General features: G+C 43.4%; 1 long non-coding RNA gene across 1 annotated transcript in view; it reads right to left on the reverse strand.

The window, feature by feature from the left end:
• Positions 1 to 1,180: 1,180 nt before the first annotated feature.
• Positions 1,181 to 27,558, reverse strand: part of LOC147035189 (uncharacterized) — a 54,295-nt gene continuing 27,917 nt past the window's right edge. The window contains exon 3 of the long non-coding RNA XR_015061638.1: positions 1,181 to 1,634. This is a non-coding gene — a long non-coding RNA (uncharacterized LOC147035189). The remainder of the gene's footprint in view (positions 1,635 to 27,558) is intronic.

The raw sequence follows: 27,558 nt of genomic DNA on the forward strand, positions 1-27,558 counted from the left end.
CGTCCTAAAGGTTTTGTCTTCACCAGAAGAAGAAGAATAAGAACAAGAAGAGGAAGAAGAAGAAACAAACAAACAAACCAAAAAAAACAACAACTTCCGAGATTTCGTCACGTGCCTTGATTAAGCCAATAGCGAGACCTGTCATAGTGTATTTACGAAATATAGTGTATTTACGAAATTACAATACATTATATGGAATAATCTTTAAATAGTAACGTGAACTTTTCGAAACTTTAAAGCAAATGTCCGAATATATTTAAAAGTTCATGATAGATGCTCTCAAAAGGCACCCTCAATGCGAGGATGTGTACAGGTGTTTAGTATTTAAGGAGATCCGGATCCTGTATCTAAAAGAGCCGAGTCCTAAAGGTTTTGTCAGAAGAAGAAGAAGAAGAAGAAGAAGAAGAAGAAGAAGAAGAAGAAGAAGAAGAAGAAGAAGAAGAAGAAGAAGAAGAAGATGAACAACAACAACAACACCGAGCTCTCTTGGAGGCGCGGCTAAAAACATTGTTTTTTTTTGTCATAGGTCAATTTTGCCAATGCGGAATCTCAAAGACCGCTTGGCCTTCCAAGATTTTCTTGCATCATAAGTGTACCTACATTGAAGTTGTGCACCTTATATTTGTTTCACGTCCTTGATCTACTTTCTTTGGATTGTGACCTAATTTACAAAAACACCTTTTTTATCTGAGATTGAAAAAATTCCCTTCGATTTTCATGATGCTGAGTTTTGTGGATAGATTTTAGATACACTCTATCCTTGAATATTGAAGGTCAAGGTCGTATTCCAAAAAAAATATGCCGTCATTGGATCGCGGGCCAAAGGTAGGTCATGGGAGATCGCCGAGGTTAAGCAGGGGAAGGCTTACCTTTGGCATTTACAGATATCTAGTATGTTTTGTTCTCCAAGTCATCCAGTCAAGATCATATTGCATCCACCTAAAGGGTGTAGTTTGGCTGTGCTTGTACAGGGTAGAGTTCAGCATTCTAAATCCCTCAAGGAGCATCTCACGCGTCAGTGACATGAAATTGACAGACGCAGCTATAATATGCCTGTTAAATGGTGCAGAAACTTTCACGGAGAAGGTGATAAAATGACAGAGGAATTTACAAAGCAGCAGAGAGGTCATTTTTGTAAATCATGGAACAAGATTGGTCTCAAAGCCCTGCCTTTATTGATGCCAGACTCCACTCATAAGCATAGATTGTGGAAAATAAGCAGTGAAACTTGCTCTTATGCAGATGAAATAAATTGATCGACAATGAAAGGACCATAAGTGTCACTGACCGCATAGTTTATTGAACAGGGGTGGGTGCCAGACTGTTGAATATTCATGAAATCTCTTGCGAGATTGTGAGAATATTACTCATAAACATTCTCAGAACCCATATATTGTAAAATCAATGGTTATCCTATGTCAAGGGTGGGGTACGCATGATGAAAACTAAACTTATGATCTTATACAAAAAAATTTGAGAAGAGACAATAATTGAGGTCAGCTACAATTGCAGACGCAATCGCTGTGCTCGTGATGGAAAGCTGTCTGGTCCATAATTAAAATGATCAGTATGCAGCAGCACCCTTTTGATGGTAGATCCGAGTATGTCTGCTGTATCTTCCATCCTCAAAGGAACTGTAAAAGCACATAAAGAGCAGTTGGGTGAGATGTGCATTTTGAGGAGGTTTGTAGCACCAATACCATCAGGCTCACATGTTGATGAGAACCTTTTTCCATAATGTCAGGTAAGAAGCTCACAATGTTCTATGAATCGGGTTGTAAGGAGTGTGGGGAGATGAAGGGTTTTTTCTTTTTTTAATCACAACACATACACATTTTATCACAAGATTTGAGGGGATGGGAAGAGGGGGATGTGTGACAGGAAAAAAGAGAAAGAGAGAGAGAGAGAGAGAGAGAGAGAGAGAGAGAGAGAGAGAGAGAGAGAGAGAGAGAGAGAGAGAGAGAGAGAGAGAGAGAGAGAGAGAGAGAGAGAGAGAGAGAGAGAGAGAGAGAGAGAGAGAGAGAGAGAGACAGAGACAGAGACAGAGACAGAGACAGAGACAGAGAGAGAGAGAGAGAGAGAGAGAGAGAGAGAGAGAGAGAGAGAGAGAGAGAGAGAGAGAGAGAGAGAGAGAGAGAGAGAGAGAGAGAGAGAGAGAGAGAGAGAATGAATGAATGAATGTTTGAGATATTGAGGAGTGTACTGAATGAAAGTGAGATACTTGTTTGGTTGGAACGGACAGATGTTTGGCCCACAGATGTTTGAAAACCATACAGTTTGGGACACCAGAGGGAGAGCTGTTGGTAAAGCAAAGTGCATTGGAAAGGTGTTAAGAGAGGAGGTAGGATTGGGGTGGGGGGTTGGAGGAGTAACAAGGGGGTATAACAGAGGAAGAGGTAAATTTAAGAAGATGAGATGAATTTGCACTGAAGTTGGAAAAAAGAATGATTGATGGAAGACGAACATGCATTGCAAAATGGGATTTTAAAAATGTGTATGTTGGAGAGACATTTAAATACATTGGAGGAGGGGTGGAGTTCAGAAGAATTGAGAGAATGAAGGAAGGAAGCGTTGTAACAGATGTAATTTTTTGACACGGGATGAAAGGTCGAATTGAACTCTAGTTTTTGAAGAAGAAGAAAATGGCAGAGAGAGGAAGTTGAAACATCTTAAGAGACCTTTTTTAAGATTAGGGAAGAGGGGGGCAGAGTAAAGGAAGAATTTGAAAAAAAAATTGTGAAGGTGTGTGGTGAATACCTTCACAACCAAGGTGGGATTGGAAAGGTGGAATGGCAAGGAAGAAAAGCAAAGAAGAAAAGGAAGAGGAAGAGTTGGTAGTGGAAGTCATGTGGTTACGGGAGGGAACGGTGAGAAGGGAAAGTAATATATATATACATATATATATATATATATATATATATATATATATATATATATATATATATATATATATATATATTGATTTAACACCAGGGGGTTGACTCAGCCTGTCATCCTTCCCAGGTCGGCGAAATGAGTACCAGTGTACTGGTCCCGGTGTATGCCCCGGTGACAATAGGTGTACCACATCCCTGTGTGTCGTAAGAGGCGACCAGGGTTGCGTCAGGAAGGGCATCCGGCGTAAAAACCTATGCCAAATCATTATGCGGACAACAAAACGAATTTCCAGACCGGATCGGTCGAGGCCTGGGTTACCAACGACCGCCACCGGTACCAGTGGTCAGCAGGGTACCACTGGAAATTGTGCTACTGCTGGGAGAAGGAGGAGAAGGAGACGGGGAAGGAGAGTCCGGAGGCAGTGGGAGAGGGGGAAGGGTAGAAGTGTGGAGGTGAGAGTTGGAACTCTGAATGTTGGGAAGATGAGTGGCAAAGGGCGAGAGTTGGCTGATATGATGGAGAGAAGAAAGGTGGACGTACTGTGTGTACAAGAGACCAAGTGGATGGGGGAGTAATGCCAGGAGCATTGGAGGTGGTTTCAAACTGTTCTACCATGGTGTGGATGGGAGGAGAAATGGTGGCGGGGCAATCCTGAAGGAAGATTATGTCAAGAGGGTATTGGAGGTGAGGAGAGTGTCGGACTGAGTGATGAGTGTGAAGTTGGAAATTGAAGGAGTGATGAATGTCATCAGTGCATATGCACCACATATGGGGTGTGAGATGGAATATAAAGATTTCTGGAGTGAGTTAGATGAAGTGGTGGAGAGTGTATCCAAGGATGAAAGAGTGGTGATTGGAGCAGATTTCAATGGGCATGTTGGGGAAGGGAATAAAGAGGATGAGGAGGTGATGGGTCGGTACGGTCTCAACAAGAGAAATGTGGAAGGGCAAATAGTGGCAGAGTTTGCAAAAAGAATGGAAATGGCAATGGTAAATACGTATTTCAAGAAGAAGGAGGAACACAGGGTGACGTACAAGAGTGGAGGAAAGTTCACACAGGTGGATTACATCTTAAGCAGGAGATGCAACCTGAAAGAGATTAGAGACTGTAAGGTGGTGGCAGGGGAGAGTGTAGCTCGACAGCATCGATTGGTGGTCTGTAGGATGACTTTAGAGGTGAGGTTGAGGAAGAGAGTGAGGGCTGAACCAAGGACCAGATGGTGGAAGCTGAAGGAGGAAGACTGTTGCGTGGAATTTAGGGAGGAGGCGAGACAGGTGTTGGATGGTGGTAAAGATGGGTGGGATGATTGGTGGGATGGTTGAGCGAGATAGCTGGGAAGGTACTTGGTGTGACATCTGGACAGAAGGAAAATAAGGAGACTTGGTGGTGGAATGAGGAAGTACAGAAAAGTATAAGGAAGAAGGGGTTGGCGAAAAAGAAGTGGGATAGTCAGAGGGATGAAGAAAGTCGGCAGGAGTACAAGGAGTGGCGGCAAAAGGCAAAAAGAGAGGTGGCAAAGGCTAAGAAAAGGCATATGATGAGCTGTATGAGAATTTGGATACAAAAGAAGGGGAAAACGATTTATACTGATTGGCAAGACAGAGGGACCAAGCTGGGAAGGATGTGAGGCAGGTTAGGGTGATAAAGGACGCAAATGGGAATGTGCTGACGAGTGAGGAGAGTGTGTTGAGAAGGTGGAAGGAGTACTTTGAGGAGCTGATGAATGAAGAAAATGAGAGAGAGAGAAGGTTGGAAGAGGTGGAGACAGGGAATCAGGAAGTGGGGTGAATCAGTGAGGATGAAGTGAGGAGTACTATGAAGAGGCTGAAGAGTGGAAAGGCAGTTGGCCCAGATGGTATACCAGTGGAGGCATGGAAGTGCTTCGGAGAGATGGCAGTGGGGTTGTTAACCAGATTGTTTAATAAAGTCTTGGAAAGTGAGAGGATGCCGGAGGAGTGGAGATTAAGTGTACTCGTTCCGATTTTCAAGAACAAGGGTGATGTGCAGAGCTGTGGAAATTACAGAGGGATAAAGTTGTTAAGCCACACCATGAAGTTGTGGGAAAGAGTCGTGGAAGCTAGGTTGAGAAGAGAGGTTACGATTTGTGAGCAGCAATATGGGTTTATGCCAGGAAAGAGCACCACTGATGCGATGTTTGCTTTGAGAATGTTGATGGAGAAGTATAGGGAAGGATAGAAGGAGTTACATTGTGTGTTTGTGACAGAAGAGTAACTGCAAGAGTGAAAGGGAAAGTATATAAGACTGTAGTGAGACCAGCTATGTTGTATGGTTTGGAGGTGGTGGCACTCACAAAAAGACAGGAAGCGGAGCTGGAGGTGGCAGAGTTAAAGATGCTGCGATTCTCGTTGGGAGTGACGAGGATGGACAGGATAAGGAATGAGTATATTAGAGGAACAACGCAGGTAGGATGGTTTGGAGACAAAGTGAGAGAGGCGAGATTGAGATGTTTTGGACATGTTCACGGGAGGGAAGCGGAGTATATCGGGAGAAGGATGCTGAGGATGGAGCCACCAGGCAGGAGGAGAAGAGGCAGGCTAAAGAAGCGGTTCATGGATGCAGTGAGGGCGGACATGCTGGCGGTTGGAGTGTCAATGGAAGATGTGGAGGATAGAGCGAAATGGAGACGGTTTATCAGCTGTGGCGACCCCTAACGGGAGCAGCCGAAAGAAGAATATATATATATATATATATATATATATATATATATATATATATATATATATATATATATATATATATATATATATATATATATATATATATATATATATATATATATATATATACATATATATTGTTACGGTTGTGGAAATTCACAGGACACCATTTCGGTCCTTCGATCATTGATGTCGATAAGTCTGTGTTCAGATAGATTTCCCCACCGAGGTCTCGAGGGATTTATTCGTGTAACCGGGCTGTGAATCTTCAGTTAGCCATTTTTCTTTTACTATCTTTATTTTGGACCAACTGCATTTCAACCACCACAACCGCCTTCACAACAACCGAATGAAGAACACACAGTAAACACGGAGGCAACAAAATAACAGCAAAAACAACCAGAAAACTTATCATTGAGAAAGCCGGCAGAGACCCTGAAGAGAACTGCCACCGCCGAACAAGAACCGAAGCTGGAAGGACCATTTTTCGACCCTTTGGACATTCTAAGATCATTTAGACTGCTTTGACCCCTTGACAAAAAAAAAATTAAATGACCGTTTTTACAGCCATTTTTTCCCTGCTGTGCAGGGGTTAGGCTTTTTCTTGAGGCAATGTTTTATGGCCGGATGCCCTTCCTGACGCCAACCCTGGTCGCCTCTTACGACACACAGGGATATGGTATACCTATTCAAACCGGGGCATACACCGGGACCAGTACATTGGAACTCACTTCGCCGACCTCAGATGGATGACAGGCTGAGTCAACCCCCTGGTGTTAATTCAGCAGCCAACGGGGCTTGAACTCAGGATCCTGGGATCCGAAGCCGCCACCCTAACCACTAAGCCAACACCAGGCTTGTGGTTTGACCCCTTGACAGTTTTGACAAAATGACCCTTTAGATCCGTTTAGACCTAATAGACCCCTTAAGACCTTTTTGATCCTGTTTATACACTTTAGACCCAATTTATATTCCTTAGACCCTATAGACTTCTTACGGCTGACACTCACCTGTAAGCTGTCTAGCCTGGGTTTGAATCCCGACCCAGCTATGAATTGTCATTCCAGTGTTTCACAGGCACGGGGATTCATCAATATGTATGCTGTCCCTCAGATGGACATGTTATGGCATTCCATTTGCCAACGTTCCTTGGTGGACATTAAAGATCCCATGGTGTCCTTCGTGAAAAGCTATCTCCCCCTTTAGACCATTTTAAACTTTTTAGACTCTGCCCTTTTGACTGCGAAGACCACTACTGGAGCCTTTAAAAAAATAACCATTCCAGCTAGTGAGATAATTATCTAATTAACTCAAAATGTAATCTGTGTTTGTATGTCCATCTCATATCGTGAGACTCCGCATCACATATCTCGACAGTCATGGTGTCAGCCAATTCAAGAGATGTTTCGTTGTTTAAGTTAAACCCCTTAATTTAATTTGATCTGAATTATAATTCCATTTCACCTCTTAATGTCATGAATACCCTCTTGGGTAAGAAAGGGAGGGGTGGAAAGAAAGTTGGGGTTTAGTCCTTTTAAGATACTTTTGACACAACACCCGTTGGACACTTTAAAACCCCAAAGTCCCCTTTAACACCCTTTAGACCACAACTACTATTGGAAAGTACCCCTTGGACCTTCAGACCCCAAAGACCCTTTTGACTATTAGACCAATTTAGACCCTTTTAGACACCTTAGATCCATTCATCATTTAAGATATTCTGGATCCATGAAATTGCTTTGACCCTTTCCTTTGTCCCTTTAGTCCCTTTCAAGACCTCGGAATTTTAAGACCCATTTTAGACCCTTGAGACATTTACATCCTTTAGATCCCTCAAGACCTTTGGGACCCATTAGACCTTGACTACTGTTGGAATGTACCCTTTAGATCCTATGGACACTTTAGACCTTTAGAGCTCTTGAACCCTGATAGACCTGTAAACCGTTTAAACCCATTTAGACCCCTTTATTAGGGTACCCTGTGAGTACAGGGTACCCTATTGTTTTTCTTCTGTTTATTATTATTACGCATTATTATTATTATTTTTATTATTATTATTATTTTTCCGCCGGCATTTTGCACCCTTTTTCGCTTTAAAAATCATTTTCTCTGGAATACTAAGTCCGAGCGACAGGAAATTTTCACCATAGTGTGTATCTTTTTTGATAGCACAATCACGTTATAATTATGACGTCATTGGTCACGTGGTACGGTCGCCATCTTGAAAAAAGCGATAAACTTTGGACATCTGTATCTCGGAAACCGTGCAATGGAAATTTTTTTCGTTTAATACATTTTACTAATATAAGCTCACTATGGGGAATACGTGTGATTTTTCGTGACGTCATAGGTGAAGCGATATACCGGTGAAAATTCGTCAAGTAGAACACCATATAGGAAAAATCTGAAAAATTTTGAGTGTCATCTACAACAAAATTCATCGTCAAAAATGTTATTTCTGACGTCATCGATGACGTAATTCGGCCGCCAACTTGTTTTTTAGTGTTTATTAAAAAAAATCTTCTTCTCCAGAAAGGCTGGACAGATTAAGGTGAAACTTTACAGGTACATTCCCACTGAGGTCCTCTTTCAAGTTTGTTAATTTGTTGTTGATATGTCACATGGTTTGGCGGCCATCTTGAAAAAACCCTAAAACCTTCAAACATCTTCTTCTCCAGAAGCGCTGGTCCAATCAAGGCGAGATTTCAGAACTATATTCGTGACATATATGCGATGCAAGTTTGTTAATTTTGAAGTGATAGGTCACATGGTTTGGCCGCCATGTTGGATTTAAGAAAAATATTAAATAATGTTTTCTCTGGAATTTCATAAGCCATCGAAGCAAAAATTTGCAAGTGCCTTCGTCCCTCAAGTCTGCATTAATGGTAAAAAATTTTTACCTCAGAAGTCACATGGTTTGGCGGCCATCTTGGATAGAAAAATAGACCTTATCCGATTTACACGAAACTTCACAACTTATTCGGGTCGACGATCGAAAGCAGAATTTAAATTTATGATATCATAGGTCACAAGGTTCGGCAGCCATCTTGGATTGAAAATGAATAAATTTTAAAAATCTTCTTCTCCAGAAGGGCAAGACAGATTAAGACGAAACTTCACACATATATTCCCCATGAGGTCCTTTCTCAAGTTTGTTAATTTCTTCTTGATCGGTCACATGGTTTGGCGGCCATCTTGAAAAAACCCTAAAACCTTCAAACATCTTCTTCTCCAGAAACGCTGGTCCGATGAAGGCGAGATTTGAGAACTATATTCGGGACCCGTAGTTGAAATAAGTTTGTTAATTTCGAATTGATACGTCACACGGTTTGGCCGCCATGTTGGATTTAAGAAAAATATTAAATAATGTTTTCTCTGGAACCGCTTAACCTAACGAATCGAAAGTTTGCAATTATCATCTACCATCGTGTGTGCACGCGTGGTAAAAATTATGACATCATACGTCACATGGTTTGGCGGCCATCTTGGATAGAAAAACGCACCTTTACCGATTTACACGAAACTTCACAAACGTGTTCCAGTACCCAATTGGAAGCAGAATATAAATTTGTGATGTCATAGGTCACATGTTTCGTCAGCCATCTTGGAATGAAAAATAATATCTTAAAACGTCTTTTTCTCTGAAACGACTTGACAGATCGAGGCGAAACTCCACCACTTATGACCGCCTCTCCATGATGAATAAAAAGTTCTCACCCCCTTTTGAGGTACGACGCAACGTTTGGCAGCCATAGTGGATTGAAGGAAAAATATTAATTAATGTTTACTCTGGAACTACTGCATCAATAAATGTGAAACATCACCTGTATGTTGGAACAGTCATGCCGAATGAGGGTTTGAAATTTCAACGGGATCGGGCCCAGGGTTTGGCAGCCATGTTGGTTTTAAGAAAAATATTAAATAATGTTTTCTCTGGAACTGCTTAACCTTGCGAAGCGAAAATTTGCACTTATCGTCTCCGATCGTGTTTGCACATGTGGTGAAAATTATGATGTCACACGTCACATGTTTTGGCCGCCATCTTGGATTGAAGGATAAATATTAATTAATGTTTACTCTGGAACCGCTGTTTCTATATATACGAAACTTCACATTTGTAATATAGCCGACATGCGAAACGAGTGTTTAAAATTTCAACCTGATCGGTCACACGGTTTGGCAGCCAGAATTATTTAATTATTCGAATCTGTTCGCCAGTAATAAGGAAATTGAACGCTCTGTGCTGCCCGGTTGGTAGCTCTTCAGTCCCATGCCAAATTGAAGCAGGCCTCTGTTTGTATCATTCTTAAATAATGTTTTTTCTGGAACCACTTTCCCGATGAATGCGAAACTTTGCGACTATGATTTAAGTCTCATGTTGTATCAGTTGTATCAAAGGTGGACGGACTGGGTACCCGGTCATCACTGCCAGCAGTTATAAAGTGGCAGTTCTAGTTAGACCTTTTTTTGTACACCTTGTCGAGGCTTGTGTGAGAGCTAACACACAACGCATATCAAGGGGGCATGAGACAAGAGGAGAGGGAGTGTGAAGGACAAAACAGTGGGGAACAGAGACATTAGGAGATCTGTGGAAGGGAGAGGGATGGGACGGGGAACATGGGGAATAGAAGATGGACATTACAGGGACTTTCAGGAAGTAAAGCAGGGAATTTGAACGAGGTGGGCTTGGGTGGATTATCGGGGGTAGAAAAGATCGAGGATTTGGATGGGGGATGATAAGAGGTGGTGATGAACAGCTGTTTTGAAGGCCTGGGGGAAGAATGGGAATGAATAGAGTGAGGGAGTTTATTCCAAAGGCAGGAAAAAAAGAGGAATGAAAGAGTGAAGGTGATCAGTGATTCGCAATTTTGGTAGTTTTACGAGAAGGGAGTTGTTGGCGGACCTTGAGCGTCCTGCGGAAATGTGGTGGGGACAAATCACAGAGAGAGCAGGGGGGGCGAGGCTGGAGAGCAGGGGGGGCGAGACGGTAGAAGACAGAAAGACCACCGACCAACCTGCGGTGATTGAGTGAGAGGCCCAAAGACTCAGCCTCATTGCGGGAGATGCTAATGATCCAAAATGCCTTGGTTTCTACAGCGTGAAGCCGAGAAAGGTGGGAGGCAGGAGCACCAGACCAGAGGGGAGAGCAGTACTCCATCAGGCTGCAGACAAAAGTTTTGTAAGTGGTCAGGAGCTCATGTGGGCCGAGGAAGGACTTTGCACGATGGAGGATTCCCAGTCGGCGACTGGCTTTGGAGGCGAGGTTTGAAATGTGGCTTTCCCAGGAAAGGTCATGGCAGATAGTGAGACCCAGAAGCTTGAAAGAAAGGACTTCTTCCAGAGGATTGTTAAGAAAGTGGATGGGGGAGTTTTCTAAACGGTCCTTTCGAAGAGACAGTGAGTGTGTGAGATTTGTCTGGATTGAAAGACATGTTCCACGTGTTGGACCAGTTGTGATTTTATCCAGATCTGCAGTGAGCGAAGAAGCTGCTGCTTGCCGGTCTGAGGGATGACCGATGGTACAGCAGAGGGTGGAGTCATCAGAAAAGTGATATAGAGGATTTTCCAGAGAGTCGGAGAGATCATTGATGAAAACCAGAAAAAGAACGGGGCCCAGAATGCTACCTTGAGGAACTCCTGCCTGGACAGGAAGAGGAGATGAAAGAACTCCATTTAGGGCCACACAGTGACTGCAACAGGAGAGGAAGTCTGCAAACCATGAGTGGAGATGGCCTTGGATACCATAGGAAGAGAGTTTGGTGAACAGGGCAGGGTGCCAGACTGTGTCAAAATAACGTGATATGTCCAGGGATACGGCTTGGATTTCCTGTCTGGCATTGAGGACTTCCATCCATTGTTGGGAGAGCAGAAGCAGCATATCCAGGGTAGAGTGACCTGGTGTTAAATCAAATTGATGATCAGAAATCAAGCCATTTGAGAAGAGGAAGGATTTGATGTCTGAAGCGATGATAGATTCCATAACCTTGCTGATGATTGGGAGAATGCTGATTGGTCTGTAGTTGCAGGGATCTGTTTTTTGCACCTTTTTTGTGCATGGCAGTGATGTTTTCTGATTTCCAAGCAGATGGCAGATGACCTTGAGCAAATGAGAGGGTTAATAGAACAGAGAGAGGGTGAGCAAGAGCAGAAGAGCAGGCTTTGAGGACACGTGGGCTGATGCCGTCTGGACTGGTTGCAGAATCTGAGTTGAGGTTTGACAGCAAGCTCTCCACCTTGTCAGGAGAAAAGCGCACATAGTCTAGGGATAGTTTGGTGCGACTGGGTAAGGTGGGTAGAGAAAGTGATGGGTTTTGGACACAAGATTTAGCTGTAAATACCGAGTTTAGGCATTCAGCTTTTCACGTGCGGTATCAGCAGTGCGGCCATTTGAGGTAAGGGAGGGGATGGAGGGGGAACATACACCAGAAACAGATTTGATTAGATGCCACCATGATTTTGAGGAGGGAGAGAGGTGTGAAAGTTCAGACTTGAGCTTCGAAATATGTTGTTTTCTGGCTCTCCTGAGGATAGACACACACTTGTTCCGAGCTTTATGGAAGGAACTGAGCTTACCCTCAGTTGAGTTTGCTTTCCATGAGGCAATGGCAAGTTGTTTCAGGACAACTGCCTCACCACAAGCTTCAATGAACCAAGGTGTGAGGAAGGGGAGGACAACTGAAGCAGAGAAGGGATAAATCTGTGCATGAGGGAGAGCAAGTTTCTTTGAAAGAATTCCCAAGATGAGTTGATGTTGGAGAAAGTCGCGATGGGAGACCAGTCTATTTGTTTGATGGCTGCTTGGAGACCCTGCCAGTCAGCTTGAGTGAAATGCCAGACTCGACGACGGTGAGGTGGTTCTCTGATAATAGCCAGAGAGATGTCTACTTTGACAAGGACGTGGTCAGAAGAACCGGTTGGAAGGAGGAAGTGCAGCAGATATTGTCAGGGAAATTTGTCAAAATCAGATCCAGAAGAGATGGAGTACCATTGGTTGAGATCCGGGTAGGGAAGTTGACCGATTGAGTCAGTCGCAATGAGTCGCAGAAAGCATTTGCTGAGGTACCATGACAGATGAGAGAAGTGCCCACACCTAGCCAACTGGCATGATGACAATTGAAGTCGCCACATGTGAGGAAGAGAGAGTTTGGATGAAAAGATAGAAGTTGGTCTATGTTTTTGGATAGTGAGGTATAGATGGAGTCATCACTGTTCAGTGGACTGTACAGTACACATATAAACATGAAGTGGGAGTGGAGTGGAAGCCATAGCCAGAGGTATTCCTGGGGGTGTGGGGGAGTGAGGGTAGTTCATGGAGAATGAGGAAGTGTCTTTGATGAAGAGAGCAACTCCTCCACCAGGGCGAGGCTCAGGTCTGTCAAACCGGAGGAGGGAGTAACCAGGGAGAGATATTCGGGAGTCAGACACGTCTTGGGGGAGGAAAGTTTCTGTTAGGCAGATTATGTCTGGTTTGTCAGTGGTAACCTGTATTGAAAGATCTTGAAGGTTTGAGCGAAGGCCCCAGATATCTGAGGTCCACACTTTTAATGAAGAGGGAGGGGAGGAGACTTTGGGTGCGGGGTAGGTAAGGAGGGTTGTTGAAAGAGTGTGGGGGATTGCAGAATAGCTAGGGGGAGGGTCCAGATGAAGTGGAGAAAAGGCTCTGTAGTACTGGGGGAGAGGGGGGGGACAAGAGAGGAGGAAGAAGGCAGTTGAGGATTTGAGGAGGTGGAGTGAAGAGATGGAGGTGAGAGGGCAGTGGAAGGAGGTAGCTTTGTGGATGAGAGGGGGGCAACTTTGAGAAGGATGAGTGAGGGGATGAATGGTGGGAGAAAGGTGAGAGGGGAGTTTTTGAGAGAGGGGAGAAGGAGGCTTGGAGGGAGAAGAGTGGGATGGTTGCTTTGAGAGTGAGGGGTGAGAGGGGTGAGTTAGCACTGAAGTTGGAAAGAAAGAATTGTCGATGGAAAGCGAACATTCATAGCAAACAGAGGGTTTTTTAAAGTTTGAGGTCAGAAATGTGATTTAACACAATTCTTGATGGATGCAATAAAGGCGAATCCAGAGAATGGAGAGAAGAAACGCTGTAACAGTTGGATTTTTTTGGCAATGTATGAAGGAAAGGTCGAATTGAGAGTCATCTATTTAAATAGTAGAGGAGTATCGCATTATGATACAGTAAACAGTACCACACATGTGAAAGAGGAAGGTGAAGCATTATAAGAGATTATTTTTGTTATTTTATTAATGTTTGAGAGAGTTTTCAACAGATTAGGTCATGGAAGTGTTGTCGAAAAATTGAGGAAGAAGAAGAAGAGGAGAAGAAGAAGAGGAGATGAAGAAGAAGAAGAAGAAGAATCAAATCGAGAGTCGTGAGTGAGGAAGGAGAAAGGTAGCGTTTTTTTATTATTATTTTTATTTATTTAAGATAAGAAATAGAGTGATTAGTTGGGAGGGAGGGATGGGGGACGTTAGGAAAGTGGGGAAGATAGAAGTTGAAGGTAATGGGGAGAAAAACAAAACACGATCGTCCACCGAGGGGAACCGGTAGGCCTCAAGCCTCAAGGGTAGGCCTCAAGCGTCCGGTAAGACAAGGTCGACAAAATAGCATGATTTTTGAAACAAAACCGAACTCGGAACACACAGGAACATGTAAGTGAGATAATCAACAGTTAAAACGGGACAGATAACGACCAGAAACTTAACTTTGAGATCATCAGCAGAGAGCCTTGAAGGAGACCTGTCGACGCTCCAAACCTGGAACCGGAAGTCGTTTTTCGTTTTTAGTCGTTTTATAAACGTTTTAATACTTTTAAGACCCTTTCAGCACTTTATACTCCTTGAGGCTTTTACACCCTATAGACCTCTTTGACCTTTTAGACAACTTTAGGCCTTTAGACCCTTTTCACCCCTTTCAGGTATAAAATGGTTTAAGGGTCCTTTCACTGGAAGAAAATCAATGGAATGTTTTTCATCAATTCAGGACCCACTCGTCCTACATAGCTTTCACTGCGTGAATACGATAATGTTTTCTGGCCTTTCAATCCCCCACGGGCCCATAATTTTCTGTAGAATCAAAACTGAAAATCAACTTCATCACCTAATGCACCCAAACTACGACTGCCCTCCATCTGGAGATGAGCGTCTGTCCCACTTGGGACTATTCATGTTTCATCGAGCCAGTTTTGGAGCCAATCGTGACATGATGTGGTGGTGCCAATCCTGTTGAAACCACACTTTTCTCAATAACGTGAAAGGCATAGCATCCAAATGAGGAACTGAAACCTCTTGTAACATTGTGAAGTAGCGAGCACCAGAAACATTCTCTTTGTAATATTAGGAGCCTGAATAGCACACCACACCACAATGTCATCTTCAAACACCACACCACAATACCAGGATCATATTGAACATGAACTTCATCAGTCAAATTAGGATTCTCATCGCTCCGATGTCAGCAATTATGACAGTTGACTCTCCTGATCATTCCTGGTGTTGGCATAATTGTGGGCTTGGGATCCTAGGATCCTGAGTTTAAATCCCACTCAGCTGTTGATTTAATACCAGGTGGGGTTGACTCTGCCTGTCATCCTTCTGAGGTCGGAAAAATGAATGCCAGCATGCCCGTATGGAGTTGTGACATGTCCAGGATTGTGTCCAAAAGCCAAGGAGACTGTGTAAACAGCACCAACACTGCACAGAGTATGGTCTCGATGGATGGATGGATGGACTCTCCCGATCAAATGGTACGAGGCTTCATCACTTCATATAATGTCAGATTATAATGTTGGTTCCTCATCAAGTCTGTATGCATTACCCACTCACAAATTCCATACGTCGGTCGGCATCATCTTCATGAATAGATTGAAAAAAATGGAATCTTGCATGGGTGGTACTTTTTTGCACCTAAAATACTTGCAACTCTCACTTCTTAACGAATTTTTCTCAACAATTTTTGCGGCTTCTTGCAACCGCTGCAAAAACATTTTGGAATTAGTTCCATTTGTGGAGGAGCGAGGGTGACCAGTATGAGGTTTATCAACAACGCTTCCAGGTGCTTCAATCCTTGTAATACTTTACTGATAAATCGATAACTTGGCTTTGGCTTCTCAGGGTGTTTTTCATGGAATAACTAACGTGTCTCCCTCTGGCTTTTCCGGGAAACACGTTGTACCACCTTGTCTTTCCAGCGAGGGCATTTTATTTACATATAATAGAAAAAAACCGACATTAAAAATGAGCTTATTTAACTTCAAAAGTAAAATGTCGATTTTTCTTATGGGTTCAGACTTCTGAGACACCCTGGATAATAAAAGCAAGAATTGCTTTCCAATACGTGTCCCCTTCTGATGGGATATTTTCGAAGTCCTAAAAGGGAATAAATCTGTAAAAAATTGACGAAACACCCTAAAACTTGAACTTGTTCTATAACTTATCATAATAAAGCCGTGTACTAAGTTTTAGTTGAATATGTTAATATGGAGGAAAAGTTCTGAAAAACGACATATGGGATGGACAGATGGATGGAGAGAAAACCTCCAGTCCCTTCCGGTGAAATTGGTACTCGACTAATAACAGCCAAGCATTTGTACACTCGAGAGTGAATCTTTCTTGGCAATTGCAAAAATATACCAAATGGTAGGTTTTGTTCCATGATATATTTCATTTGAATAACTGGAAAAGAATCCATCCTTATGGAATCACTAAATCCCCCACTTTTAGGATTTATCCCTTGTAATACAGGTTTCCACCAGGTGGCACTATATCATACAAATTTTCCGACAGAGAACGTGGGTCCTCGATCTACCCCAAACCTCCAGGATTATGAATATATTTTAACGCCGATAACCTCCCCATGCACACCCCAAGTGCAACAATTGTTTTTCAACTCATTCGGTCAGCGATTCAGGAGTGTATAGAAGTAAAACAAAAACACAAACAAGATGATATTGGAGTTCCAACTGTTTACCTATCCGATGAGTAGGTATAGAAGGAAAATTGAAGTGGAGTACAATTGTTGCTGAAGCTAAATAACAAAATTGATAAAGCCATCGTCTTGCGGTCTATAGTAGCTTGCCAGATGTACTGTATGTGGCAAGAACGCCATCAAGACGATAACTATGTTCCACTACAAACGTAACAGATGGACTCGCATAAAAAGAGTACCTACTAAATAGACGTACTCAGGTTCAAATAGTATATACTTAATAGACCTACTCACATTCAAATAGTACGTAATTAATAGACATACAGGGCTGACAGGGTGGCTTTGAGGTATATACACTCGCCTCAAAACTGTATAGTTTGGGTTTGAATCTCGGCCCAGCTATAAACTGTCATCCCAGTGTTTCCCAGGCAAGGTGATTTGTCAATGTGTGTGCCATCTCTTGGATTGATGTTGAACTGGTGTACCATCTGCCAGCATTAGTTTTGGCTATTAAAGATCCAATGGTATCCTGCGTGAAGAGTATGTCTTGTATCACAGGCACCCTGGCCAAATCCCAAATTCCTGCCCGAACTACTGCTGGGAAGGTACTGGTAAAACACCCAGTATAACCCTTGCTCAGGAAGCTGCTTCGGCAGCACCAAAGCTCTGTGAAGAGTATGCTAAATCAGAAACAGACATAGAGATAGAGAGAGATGTCGTGCATAGCATGATACTTCCAAAATCCATTTAAAAAAAAAGTTGACCTTTAAAATAATTGGTGGTTGGATTCAATGACCAAATATGCAAATCCTTTTCAAATTTTAAGTCAATCTGATGAATATTGACAATTTTAGAAATTCGGCCTATGTCAACTTTTCGATCTATACTGACGTTTTGGCCGATGTTGACCTCAGAAATACTTGTTTGTTGAATTCCGTGACCTGACATGCAAATCCTCTTCGAATTTCAATTGAATGGGATGAAAATTGAGGATTTTAGGTATTTCACCTAAGTTGGTGACCTTTTGGCCTATGTTGACCTCAAAAATAATTGGTGGTTGAATTCAATAAACAAATTTGTAGCACCTCTTCAAATTTCTAGTCAATCGGATGAAAATTGAGGATTTTTGAAATTTCACAAAGTTATTTACCTTTGGCCTATGTTGACCTTTTGACTGTAAAAGCAATTGGCTTCATGCTTATGATAAACTCGACCAGATGGTGAAAATTCATGAAGATTGGTTTAAAATTGTGACCTGCAGGCAACTGACATACAAACAAACAAACAAACAGACAGCCGAACAGACAGGCAGAATAATGCATACGACCAACCAATCGAAAATCTTCGATTTTTGCAAGTAACAAATGCACATGTTTTTTGTTTTTTTCTGAATTAAGAAGTTGAATCATCCTAACTCGGTCAACACTATGTGGTATGCTTGCCAGCTCAACTCTTCAGGGGAAGTAGGAAGGGGGAATACATTCCATGCTGATGGAGACCAGTAACGCAGAAAGGTGTCCATGGATAATTCCTTTCCCAAGGGGTGTGCTGACATTGTAGGAAAAAAAATTGTCTGGCTGATAGTTCCATCAGCAGTTTCGGAGTTAACACACTAACCCATGCAGTTTAACGTCGATCCAAGAGATGGCGCACACATTGATAGAATGCCCTACATGCGAAACACCATGGTAACAGTTTTGAGCTCAGCAGAGATTCAAACCATGGCTAGACAGTTCTAAGGCAAGTGTACATACCACTGGGCTGTTCTGGCACCACTCCATATTTAATGGCTAAAAGTAATTAATTTACCTGTGATTATGCATTAGAATAGCTGGCATGTATTGTCGATATGTTTCAGCCGACCAGAAGCTAAATGCTCACTGCACAATCATAAATGCTCACTTGCGGTCCAGTTTTCTCTCTTTCCTCTAGCTATCCATTTCCTCCTCCTTTCCCAATTTTTTGGAAACCGATAAAACAATCTTCTTTTCCAACCACAAAATATGCCATAACACCTGACAAAAATTAAGTGATTTAATTCGTGTTGTCGATAATATATATGTTGCCAATCCACAAAGGTACATGACCTTATGAGTTCAACTATCAAGGTCTTATTTCTCAGTTAATCGTTGTGATTGGATCACCATGATAACATATTTTTGACGAACAAGGCTATAGCATATTAATTCTTCAGTAAAGTCAAGTGAACCTCTGAGACCCCACCCTACCAAGATCTCAACTCATTTGACACTTTTTTCCTTTTCAGACCAACACACCTTCATCATTATATGAAGCAACATCTTTCTCTTGCACTTTGATTTGAAGTAGTTTTTCTTTATTCCTTTGGATATTGTTTAGTTGACACAAGCAATGTGGGTGTTGTGCGCACATCAACAGGAGAAACGATTTACATAATTATATATTATCTTCAAATCAGTCATGATGGAAATCCATTCAGTCAACTGATTGGATTCATGCGTCACAAGTAACACGTTCCTCCCGAACAAAGGATTATGGGCATTTCGTGAGATGAAACACTCCCACACATTTCACATCCAACAACATTTTAGATGAGGAAACATTAAGAGGATCATTATATAAAGTCAATATATACTTGTCACACAATCAATTATTTCAGAGAAATCGCATCACACCTACACATTTAATCACCTTGTTATTGTATTGAGCAAAAATGTGCAGTAACTGTGTGTGTGTCACCTTTCCATTACCCCTCCCAGAGATTGCATGTCAGTCCAGATTGAATAAACAATCAAGTGTGAATCATATTCATTTAAAGGCTTTTTTCACATAATTTCATTTTTATACCACATTTTTCATTTTTATAGTTTGCAGTAAGTTCAATCACTTTAACAAAAAAAAATGGTATATACTGCATGTACAACAAAAATAAATCATCATATCTACACTAATGTGTGTGTGTGTGTGTGTGTGTCACCTCCATAACTCCAAAACCATAAATCTAGCAGTCTGAAACTTTGCAGGCATTCTAAGAAAACTCCAAGGAAGTGCAAGAGTCAAAATTGGATGTTTGGGTTAACACCCCCTTGTAAAGACAATTAGCGGCCTGATGTAATTATATCCTTCATCAGGTGATCCTCGGCCACCTCACTCTATGGGGGTTTAAAGCATTCCTGGGTAACCTCACTGGGGTCGAAAGCCGCCATATTTTTAGGCCTGCTGAACCATGCCTTGACTTGTACCAGGCCGCAATGATTTCTTAACAATAAAGTTTGTTTTTTTCACTGTCCTCACTCATATTATCCAATCCCTGTTAATAATAGCTACGGATCACTGGGTACATTGCAATGGTTATAAAATACCAGGAGATGCCCGCATTTGTGACTTTATTTCATTTCCACACATGCAATAGCCGCAAGAATCTCTTAAACTAAGCAGAATTACAAAATTTAAACTCCAGAATCAAACTTAGCAGCAGTTCTGACTGCTGAAAAAGTGTTCATTTGTCCAATTCAGACATATTTGATATTTTGGGCATCAATGGAAGGGTGGGTGTTTAATATGACAGTTCGGTGATTGATGTCATTTGCCAATTGAGCCGTTCCTTATGAACCATTTCATTTGTGTGCTTAAGCCACTTGTTGAGCACTCTACAACATTTGCACTGTCACTGAATACTGTATGTCGATCAACTTGAACAATGTACAGGAGGCCCTGCATTGACCCCGCATTGTTCTGCCGTGTATCAGGCAATGACTGGCTTGCTGAAAATGTGCAATTTCCTCCTTTTGAATGATATTCTTTCATTATATGACCCGTCGCTTTGGCATAGATACATACTAATAAAATTAGAAGGGCACTCGGAAGAGCACATTCCTCCACCACGTAATGCCTGATCCAGGAGAACATATCAGGCCCAATATATTTTTGAAACACCGTGCTAAATCGTTTTTGGCCCTGCCTCTCAATGGTGAAGAATTGATTTAGGAATTAAAAAATTATAGTAGCCGGATCCGGATCGAGACCAACACCAAAATTTAATAAATTCGTCCTTGTAACACACCCAACCTGCCCACCAACATTCATCCGGATCCGTCCACAACTTTTTGAGATATCCTACACACACACACACACACACACACACACACACACACACACACACACACACACACACACACACACACACACACACACACACACACACACACACACACACACACACACACACACACACACACACACGTGAAAACATAACTTTTTTCTTCCTTCTGTGGTGGAGGTAAAAAAAAATGAAACGTTTCTCTAACATCATGACAGGATATCTGAGAGGTACACATGCTCGCTCTAAGCTGTGTAGCCTTGGTTTGAATCCTGACCCAGCTATAAACTGTCACCATAGTGTTTCACAGGCAGGGTGATTCATCAATGTGTGTGCCGTTAAACTGAACATCACACCTGCCTGAATTCTCCCCCTCTTCTCCCCTCCACTCACCTCCCCAATCCCCCCCACCTCCCCTCCCCCTTCTCGCCTCCCCTCTCACCATCTCCTCCACATGTCTCTCCACTTTCCCTCTCTTTCACTCCTCTCCCTCTCTCACCCTCTTTCTCTCTCTCTTCCACTCCTCTACCTGTCTCCTCCCCCTCTCCCCTTCTCGCTCCCTCTGTGTTTGAACATATCTGGATAGTGGTTATGCCCGGATGGTGATTATCTCCACACGTATCTGAATGGTGGTTATCTCAGCACGTCTCTGGATGGTGATTATCTCGACACGTGTCCACATAGTGGTGGTCTCCACACACATCAGGAGGGTGGGTATCTCCACATTTATCCGGAGGTGGTTATGTCTGGATGGTGGTTATCTCCATACATGTCTGGATGGTGGTTATCTCCGCATGTATCCGAATGGTGGTTATCACCGCACATATCTGAATGGTGGTTATATACATCCGTTTGTGGAGAGTGGTTATGTCCAGATGGGGCTTATGTCCAAACGGGCCCTCCCCTCACACTGCCTTACCTTGCCCTCCCCTCATGCTGCCTTCCCCTCCCTCCCCTCACACTTCTTTCCCCTCCCTTCACCCTGACTTCCTTTCCCCACACCTCCTCACTCCCCCACTCCTCTTCAGTCTCCCTATGTTCTCGCACCTTCACCCCTCTCTTCCACACCCTCTTTGTCTCCCCCCGCCCACCTTAGTATACCTGTCGTTTGGACAATGGTCATGTCTGGACATGACCATTGTCCGTTCTCTCACACTCTCTTACCTTGCCCTCCCGTCAGGCTGCCTTCCCTTACCCTCCCCTGCCCTCCCCTCATGCTGCCTTCCCTTCCCCCACCCCTCCTCTCTCCCCCTCCTTCCTTGCTCCCCCACCTCTTCTCGGTCTCTCTCCCTCCTCTCCTTCCCCTCACCCTTCTCTCCCTCACCCCTTCTTACTCCCCTCACCCCCTTAATATTCCCATCATTGAAGCAACGAGTGGTATTTGCGAGTACAGTATATAATAGTGTGTATGTGTGTGTGTGTGTGTGTGTGTGTGTGTGTGTGTGTGTGTGTGTGTGTGTGTGTGTCCTCCATAACTCAGGTGTTTCTTTTTTTGTCCATTACCTGTGAGGCAGGGGAGGGGAGGCAGAGGAGATGGAGGGAAGGGAGGGGAGGGGAGAGGACTGAGGGAGGAGGGAGGGGAAGCTCGGAATAGGGTGAGCAAGGAAGAGAGGCGTGGGATGTGGGAGAGAGCGACGCATCACCAAACATTGCTATACATTGCGGGAAGAAGGGGTGTGAGGAGGGGGGTGGGAGAGACTGACACACACAGAGGTGTGGGAGGAGAGTGCTCCATTTTATTAGGAGGGGGGAGCAAGGAGGGGACAGACAGACAAAGAGAGAAAGAGGGGAATATAACAAAAATAACAAGGACAAATGTGTCCAAGAGCAGCGTCCTAAAGGTTTTGTCGGCTAAAAAAACAAACAAACAAACAAAAACAACACAACAACAACAAAAACAACAACTTCCGATATTTCGTCACGTGCCTTGATTAAGCCAATAGCGAGACCCGTCATAATGTATTTACGTATTTATGATATATAGTGTATTTACGAAATAAATAGTGTATTTAGGAAATTACAATACGATAAATGGAATAATCTTTAAATAGTAACGTGAACTTTTAGAAACTTTAAAGCAAATGTCCGAATATATTTAAAAGTTCATGATAGACGCTCTCAAAAGGCACCGTCAATGCGAGGATGTCTACATGTGATTAGTATTTAAGGAGATCCGGATCTTGTATATACAAGAGCCGAGTCCTAGAGGTTAAGGTTTTGTCTTAACAAGAACAAGAACAAGAACAAGAACAAGAACAAGAACAAGAACAAGAACAAGAACAAGAACAAGAACAAGAAGAACAACAAGCTCTTCTATGAGCAGAGCTCTCTTTCAGCAGCGTTCGCTACGTGAGACGCTGCTAAAAAGAGAGAAAGGTGAGTGGTGGAGGACGGGTTAGCAAAGAGAATGATACGTTATGCTTAATGACTGAACACACGCACACACAAAAAAAAATAAAAACTCATGTCAGAAAAGCTGTACACACAAACACACAGCAAAGTTTGTAAAGTAATCTGCTGCCACATCTGCAAAAACTTTGATGGCTCAGTTCCAGAGAATTTTTGGGAACATGAACCACAAACAATCCCTGAAAACAAGGAAGTACCGCTCACGTATGACATAATGATTCCATCGAGCGTAAACAACGAAAACAAAGCATTGCGACGAGATATCATACTTCGGTACACAAAAGAGAATAGGGCATTGCTAATTGAGGTGATATTACCAGTGATTTTGGACTAAACTACAAAGAAATCAAGAAAATGACCAAATCCCAAGACCTCAAGAATGAAGTGAAAAGATCCTGGAAGCTGAAGAATGCCAAAGTTGTACCAGTGATAGTTGGAGCTACGGGAATGATGACAAAGAAGCACACAGAGATATTAAAAACTATCCCTGTGAATAGTACTACAAACAAACAACAGCTGTAAGCTGTCCAGGGCTCAGTGGCGATCCTGAAGAGAGCACATACACAGTGTGTATGTTTATATATTGTTACGAATTCTGGCCCGCCGGCTTGCGATCAGTCACGTAACTTGAATTGCGACCACGTCGCCCACCGGACGGAAAATTCAGTCGTGACCCTCCTGGAACTACCGCCAGGAACCAGTCACGGGTGGGGGTTTAACCTCACCACAACCCAGTCCGCATTCCACCCGCGCAAAATAGGGTGAATCGCCGAAGGTCGATATACCTAAGTACCCGCGCGGGTAGCGTACCGAGGAGTTGTACCACGCTGCGGTCGGCTCCGGACACGAACCGCTTAAGCGGCTCGTTCCGTGCTAAGGGGATAACCGAGCGGAGTTATCGCCGACCTTGACGGTTCAGATTACTTGCTGGGTGTCTAAACCCACTACCAATCCCTTCCGTGAAGCAAGATAGCACTTTCAAACGAAGGAAAGGACGCAACGAAACGGGTCACAATTTAACAAGCACTTTAATTTCACACACACAAGGCAAGCACGTATTCACAGCCATACAGTAAGAATGCACATATAACAGTCAAAGCAATGAAAGCAATGCAGAGCTACCCAACTACGACAACCTTGACGACGACCTCCGTCTTCCCTCGACCAGCCGCGAGCCGCCTTGTGCTCTCGTCTTTATATACCGGGGGAGGAGCGTGTATGTAAATTCGTGGATCAAATCGCGCTTGGAGGCGGGGCCACGCCACCCGATGTTCAGCCATTGGTCGGGCAAAAAGGGGGCATGAGCCTCTCTTGATCCGAATTTCCTCCAAAAAGGAATCCACATGCATCGCGCTTGGGGGCGGGGCCACACCGCCCGACGCTCGCCCAGTGGACGGAGGAAAAGGGGGCGTGAACCTCCCCTGATCCGATTTCCTCTCCCGTAAAGGCATCCATTTGTACTCGCGGCTTGACGTGTTCGGCAACAATCACCGAACAGGCCCTGGAGAGCATGACATTCGGTGTTGACAAGTGGTGTGGTTGATGGTTGTGGAAGGAGAAAGGCAAAGGTGGTGGGGGGTTTGCTGTGGTGGTTTGGTTGTTAGCAGGCGTCGTTTGAGAATGGGGGTGAGGCGATGGTTGTGGAGGTGAAGGTAGTGGCGGTTTGGTGTAGTTGTTCGGGGGCGTTGTTGGTGGTGGCGATTTGGTTGTTGGGGGGTGATTGGTCCAAAATAATGATAGACAAAGAAAAATGGCTATCTCAAAGCGTCGCAGCCCGGATGAATACGGAAATTCCCTTTAAACAACGGTGGGAAAATCTAACTACACAATTACTTATCGTCATAACTGATCTAAGGTCCTTTATGGTGGATTGCGAATTTCCACAGCCGTAACTATATATATATATATATATATATATATATATATATATATATATATATATATATATATATATATATATATATATATATATATATATATATATATACAGATACATGACGTCAATTGGGACCATAGGTTGTGCAGAGCATTGGTGCTGCCAAAGCAGTCTCCTTGGTTATTGGGTACAATCCTGGACAGAATGCCACTCCGACACTACACCAGCATGCTGGCACTCATTTTGCCGAACTCAGGATGACAGGCAGAGTCAACCCCACCTGCTATTAAGTCAACAGAAAAAGGGTGATTTGAATTCAGGATCCCAAGCCCACCACCCTAACCATTAAGCCAACAGCAGGCATTAAAAAATCCAGTCTTTTTACCCTGCTGAGCTGGGGTTAGCTTTTTGTAGGCTCCATGCAATCATGGTTCCCTTCTTGAGGCAATGTTTTTTTTTTATGGCCGTGCCCTTCCTGACGCCAACCCTGGTCGGCTCTTACGACACACAGAGATATGGTGCACCCATTCTAAGGCCAAGGTCACATTTGCCACGGCAGCCGTAGGGTCTTCAAAATCTGCGGCCACTAGCAATTCTACGGCGGCCGCAGTATTTCCACGGTCACACAATGTAGCAATCACTTGTTTTTATTTTTCGGGGAGCCGCATGGCGTGTTTATAAATTGTGGAGACCGAAAACGTGGGGGTGCCGTACGGTCTTTGATGTGATGTCGCACGGTGACCTTAGGGCGTCCCTGCGGCGGCAATATAATTTTCAAGGCAGACGCAAGGAGACCTCAGGGTGCCCGCAAGGCGACCGCAGGGGGCCTAAGGTGAACGTGCGGCCAGACGGACGGTAACGAGTGGGTATACATACCAGTCCTTTTTTTACTGAAATAAAAATATACCAGTATATATACTATAACTATAATATACCGTGGTCCCCCAGAATCCGATTGGCTATATTTTACAGGCCGTATGGGTGCCGTGGAATTATAACTGCGGAGTTATAACTTTTTTCATTTCTACACTCACCGTAGCAATTCGACAAAGCCAAGCTATGACGTCGATGTGTTCCACGTCGACCGTACGTAGGGCGTACGGTGGGCTTGCGTTTTCCGTGCGGCTGCCGTAAGCTCTTCTTAATGAAAAATGAATTTTCCCAACCCCCAAAAAATTACGGCACCCCCACGTTTTTGGTCTCCACAATTTATAAACACGCCGTGCGGCTACCCGAAAAATAAAAACATGTGTGACTGCTGCATTGTGTGACCGTGGAAATACTGCGGCCACTTTATAATTGCGAGTGTCCGTACATTTTGTGGATCCTCCGGGCGCCGAGCCAAATGTGACTTAGGCCTTACCTCGTGTTTTCACCTTCATTTTTTTTTTCAATCATCTTGTGTTTTAATTACAAACAAAAAATGCAATCCGATCACATGGTTTCACAGCAAAACCGGTTGTAATTTTTAATATCAATGATTACGTCAGCCCGATGCATTTGATGAAAGTGATTGTGGTTCTGCGGGCATTATGTTTGATGAGTTACCCTGGGGGCAGCGCTCTCGTAGAGTGCGCGCGTGATCGGAACCCAGGCCGGAGCTCGGGCCTGTATGGGCCTTTGGATGTGGCAATTGTACCAGTTTACATACAATACACCGCCACCGAAGGTCATTTACTCATCCTATTTTACCTTAAACATGGGGAATTTCAGTTTAAAGTGTCTTGAAAGGGGGTTTTCTTTGGGTCCACGAACGGATTAATTCACTTTCCATTATTTCTTATTGGGAAAATATTTTTTGAATCTGAACTTTTTGCAATCCGAACAGCCTCCTGGAACGAATTAAATTGGGATTCTGGGGGCACCACTGTGTATAGGCAAACAACTATACTCCGATCTCTAGCGGTAGCGCACGGTGGAGGCAAGGTCGACGCAGACTGCCACGGAGGCCATACGTAGGTGGATGGCGGGCGTAGGGGAACCGTGCGTCAACTCTGCGTTGCCCGCAGGTAGTCACACAGACCGCAAGGCCACCGTATGGCGACCATGGAAATAGTGTGGCCGCCGTAATTTTTTGGGGTTGGGAAAATTCATTTTTCATTGAGAAGAGCTTACAGCAGCCGCACAAATAACGCAAGCCCACCGTACGCCCTACGTACGGTCGATGTGGAACATATCTACATCATAGCTTGGCTTGTCTAATTGCTTCGGCGAGCGTAGAAATGAAAAAAAGTTATAACTCTGCGATTTCATTCCACGGCGCCCCTACGACCTGTAAAATATAGCCAAATGGTGTAGGGCCACCCTGAGGCCACCTCAGTTTCTCTGCGGCCGCCGCACATTTCTGTCAATTCAGAGGGCATACGGCCGCCTTATCCTCGCCATAGAGCAAATGTGACTGAGGCCTAACCGGGGCATACACCGGAACCAGTACAATGACCGTACTCATTTCGCCAACCTTGGAAGGATGACAGGTTGAGTCAACCCCCTGGTGTTAATTCAGTGGAAAAACGGAGCTCAAACTCAGGACCCTAGGATCCGAAGCCAACCATGCTAATTTGGAAGCCAACACCAGGCTTCCCAGGCGTATATATATATATATATATATATATATATATATATATATATATATATATATATATATATATATATATATATATATATATATATATATATATATATATATATATGTGTGTTGTGTGTATGATTGTATATATG

The sequence above is a fragment of the Eptatretus burgeri genome, chromosome 1 (assembly GCF_056783735.1).
Source record: "Eptatretus burgeri isolate ZD-2024b chromosome 1, Ebu_testis_v1, whole genome shotgun sequence".
NCBI lineage: Eukaryota > Metazoa > Chordata > Myxini > Myxiniformes > Myxinidae > Eptatretus > Eptatretus burgeri.